The sequence below is a fragment of the Cyprinus carpio genome, chromosome A17 (genome assembly GCF_018340385.1).
Source record: "Cyprinus carpio isolate SPL01 chromosome A17, ASM1834038v1, whole genome shotgun sequence".
Lineage (NCBI taxonomy): Eukaryota > Metazoa > Chordata > Actinopteri > Cypriniformes > Cyprinidae > Cyprinus > Cyprinus carpio.
The window spans coordinates 8262008-8266681 of record NC_056588.1 but is presented as its reverse complement, the minus strand read 5'-3'; the positions used below and the strand labels follow the sequence as shown (position 1 = coordinate 8266681).

Genomic DNA, 4674 nt, shown 5'->3' with positions numbered 1-4674 from the left:
TACTGCACAGAGTTCATGAGAAAAGTAGTGATGTCTGATTTGTGAATGAATTGTTATTTCAAGTCAGAAATTTAATCAATAAATTGGTTTATCCAGTTCACAAAACCAGTCTGAATGATTCATTCATGAATTGGATTGATCTCATTCTTGAGTTTTGATTCAATGATCCAATCACAGTGGTAAACAATGCAGCTGAGGAAAAGATTATTAGTGATGATGTTTGTCACAGAAAGTTATCATATTCAGCTTCAGGTGTTGTTATTGTGCTTTTGTATCCTTTTTGAAGTTTGAAGGATTTCATTTTATGTCATTAATATGTGCTTCTTGTTCCACACAATACATAATGCAGGTTTGGAACATTGTGAGGGTGAGTAAATGATGATAGATTATTCATTTTGCAGCATATTAATCCTTTAACCAAAAAAAGAGAAATTGTGAAACCAAGAGGAATGTGTTGAATGGGTGTGTGACCCCCTGTTGAGCGCTTCTCTTTTAAATGTATGTCTTGCAGTAATTGTTTTGTCAGTTTTTAAATAGCTTTTGAGCTTCTGTCTGAATAGGGCGACTGAGTCAGCAGGGTTTTTTGGGAACCTGACCAGTCTGCACTGCTAAAGGTTTGGTAGCTAAGGAGAGTACCGGGAATCTGATGCATTGACAGACAGGGAGTAGAGTGTTCCTTTCAGAATAACATTCACTCAGCACAGTGAAACTTAGGTCAGCCATTAGAATAGATATGGCAACTGTAGTCTAATCTGTAGCTGGATGTTTATAAAAAAATAAAAAAAATAAAAAAAATCTTCATCTTTTTTCTAAAGAACTGCAAATAAGTAGCATAAGAACTACATTAAAAAGTTTTAGTGGTACTTTAAAAACACTCCCCTATGACATCAGAATCTAAAACACCACTTGGTTCTAATTGGAACCCAAGGTTGATCAGTCCATGAATCAGTGAATCTAAGTGCCTCTTTCTTCCCTGCGTGTTCATTCTCTATGCCACAAATGCAAGTATAATGGATCAGTCAAAGCATGGTTAAGGATTTTACCGAGAGCATCCGAATGTAGCTGATGGATTAGCTCTGCGTGGAACGGCCCTTCATCCTCAGATCCAAGATGCTGATCTGTCTTCGATTGACTCTCATTCCGAAGAAGCTCATTTATCTGTCTCTGTAACAGGGGGCCACATGTGTGTAATGTGAGTTTGAATGTGAAAGGACAGCAGATAAATCCAGTTAGCTGTGATTAGATTACACAAGGCTAGAATGAATGGGATCAGCTGGAGAGGTGACAGAGAAAGGCAGGAGGGAAAACCACACAGACCCCTTTAACGTAATCCATTAGAGTACAACGACATATTCATTAAGTCAGGCCAGCACAGGACTGTGGTTTAAAATGAGCTGCGGTCCCCCCCTCCCACTGCTTTTCCTTTAAAAACTTCCTTCCTGTTCTCTTTCATATTGATGGTCATGGAGAGGGCTTAAAGGTGACCGTGGTGGGGGATTTGTGTGTGTGTACCTTTCTATAGTTTTTTCCTGACTTTCACATATCCGATACTGAGTTTTTTCTCTCTGACCAATCTAATCTTTAATCCGGGCACTTTAAAACAGCTCTATTTTTTCCCATGAATTAAAAAGCTTATGATGATGAAACAAACAGTCATTCACAGTCATTCTATAAACATTAACAAGTTCGAATAAACTTGCCTGTTGGTGATTCACAAGGGAAATATGTTATATAGTCTGATGTCATGTTAAAATTTTTTATTTCAGGTGTGTTCAATTCAGTAGAGATCTTTTATCAAAACATTAATTAAGAAATCCTGTATAATTTTGGTTGCGTTAAAGCTCAGATGATCTTTAACTATTTTCACACATGCAATTAAAACAATTACCATGTTGAAGAAATACCAGAGGTAGCCTATGTACACTTCTTCACTTATTCTACATTTTACTTAAGTAGTGTCTTTCAGATGATCTGGAGGGTAAAACTGAATCAAGTTCTTTATTGCAGTCCAGCCCTGTCATTCATCACAGGAAACTCCTGTCAGCGGGGAGGCGGGATGTTGAGTGATTGGCGTTTTGGCCATCCAGACAACTTCCTCTGGTCAAAGGAAGAACATTAAAATGTCTGGGTCAAAATAACCTGCCTCTCTAATGTCCTCTTTAACCTCTACCTGCTTTCGAGACAATAACTTTCCATGAGTTTCTCTAAAAGAATGATCTACAGACACATATATATTCCAGACACACACACACACGAAAATTCATCTAGTTTTCTAAAGACCTATATTTGTCTATTATTTTACATCCTTAATGTGAGAAAACAATAATGGAAGAACTTATCTGACATTTCTGTGCTGTAAAGTGTTTATTTCAGTACCAACTTTGGGCCAACATGTGCTGCATGTTTGGATTTCACTTTTAGTAAATCCGTCTGTACAAAGACAGAAAGGCAGAAAGTGAGGTGCATAGGTAGAGTAGGCTGGAGTGTAGGGGGTTGGACAAACATCAAATTCACACCCGTCAGAAACACATTCCAGTCAGTGTGTGTCTGTGCAGAGGCTTGTGTGATATATTCTTGGGTTCCTCCTACTGTAGCTAAGGGTGAATGTTCAGACAGCTGGAACATTAGACATTCCGACAATGTATTTCGTCTTTTATGATAAATGTGTGTGGATGTGTGCGTTTCCCATTTTCAAGTCAAGCTATAATATGTGAACTGCTTAAGAGTATAAATCAAGTCCTTTCTTTTTTTCACAGTGGTGCTCAACTGGAGGGTCACAGGTTTTATATGCAAATGATAAGATGCAAGTAACTTTATAATTGAGGGCTTATGAAGAAATGGGTTTATGAATTTTTAAAAGGAAGGGGGAAAATGCTTTCCATCAGTGTTATTTTAGTATCACTGAGATAGCTAAAGTTTTTATTAATATTTTAAATGTATTTTTATACATTTTTATTTTAGTTAAAATTTTAGTAATTTTATTGTGTAGTTTTGTCATTTTTAGTGGTAGTTTTGTGTGTGTGTGTGTGTGTGTGTAGTTTTTATTCATTTTTATTGTTTATTTTAGTTTAAGCTATTTTGGTACATTGTTAAAATATATACAAATGATAAATGTTGGCTTGGCAACTAACTGGAAAAAGTAATTTTATATTTTATTTTATTTCAGTAAAAGTTCAAGTAACTTTTTATGGTTTTAGTCTTAGTTAACTGTAATAAATCATATCTTTTGTTGTCTGTCCATCCAAGTTAGACTATGGTATTTTGGTGCTAGGCAAATGAAGTAAATGCAAACACGGACCTTCATCCTCAAAAACTGCACTGAATACAGTCCTGAAGAAAGAACAGTTGAGAACCCCCAATCTGCACTGCCTGATACTGTTGTTGTTTATTCGAAGACCCTTTTTGACGCCTTTGGCCTGAAGACACAGCAAGAGCAGGTGAGTAGAGGGAGAGCAGATAGCTTTAATGGATTCAGGCTTTTTAACTGAAACGCCTTTTGAAAGCAAGCTTTAAAAAACCATTTGAGGGCCTTTTAAAGTCTTTGTCCTCCTCTTTCCTCTCTTCTATCCCTCTGTCTGTCTATCCTTTTTGTACTGAGGTGCATTTGACCTCTTAATCACTGCCTGAGGTGAGCTCCACATGGCTAATGGATCTCACACACACACATATAGTTTGTTGGTGTCTAAGAGTGTAAACAGGGTGCCTCTTCAAATTGCCATTGTCGAGTGTGAGAAGAGAGGGAGATCCTATCCTGGAGCACAGCGACCATGTCATTATGACATCAGGAAAAGGGAAGTGCCTTCCTGATGCTAAAATCTCTATAAATTCCTTTATAACGGATGCAGATGCCAAAAAAATCTACACAAACATTTAAGCAACATAGCACCAAATTAGCATATTATAATGATTTATCATGTGACACTAAAGACTGGAGTAATGGCTCCTGACAATATAGCTTTGGCTTCACAGGAATAAATCACATATTAAAATATATTCAAATAGAGAACAGTTATTTGAAATTGTAAAAATATTGAAAAATATCACAAATTTTACTGTGTATTTTGTCCACTAACTGTATAATTGATTGATGTCCCAGGCAACCAATGTCCTATTTAACTAGTTTTCTGTGGTCTTTTTCATGCAATTAATTATCATGCAATTATTATGTAATCAATTATTTCTATTCACAGCCATAATTCATGTCCATTTATCTAATGTGCTAATCAGCCTAATAAGCAAAATTATGTACAGTCAGCTGGTCATTATCACAAAATAAACCATTTCACCCAGGTTTAGTTTACTACCTAGATTTTGAATAATATCAAAATCTCAAAATAACAATATTCAATTTTCTAAAAAAAAAAAAAAAAAAAAAAAAAAAAAAAAAAAAAAGATGAATTGCAGTATTGTGTTATTCTCATGTCACTATAGGAAGTGTAGGTCTCAGGGGTCAGCGTGTGAGGTCATGGGGCGACACCCAGAACAGAACCTGATACCCACTCAGCGTCACACCCCTCTGACAGATAAGGAAGTCAGTCGGGTGGTCAGAAGTTGTTACACATCTAAAAACCTCCGTCATGGCCCCAGGGGCTCAATGCGCTTCCTTCAATTCAAATGTACGCATACAGTGAGATTCGAAAGTCTGGGATTCAAAATCTAATTTAAACCTGAAAA

At 36.4% G+C, this 4674-nt stretch overlaps 1 long non-coding RNA gene across 1 annotated transcript in view; it reads right to left on the bottom strand.

Annotated features, from left to right (window-relative positions):
- Positions 1–1880: 1880 nt before the first annotated feature.
- LOC122148144 overlaps positions 1881–4674 on the bottom strand; it is a 17642-nt gene continuing 14848 nt past the window's right edge. Inside the window, exon 4 of the long non-coding RNA XR_006162117.1 lies at positions 1881–2097. This is a non-coding gene — a long non-coding RNA (uncharacterized LOC122148144). The remainder of the gene's footprint in view (positions 2098–4674) is intronic.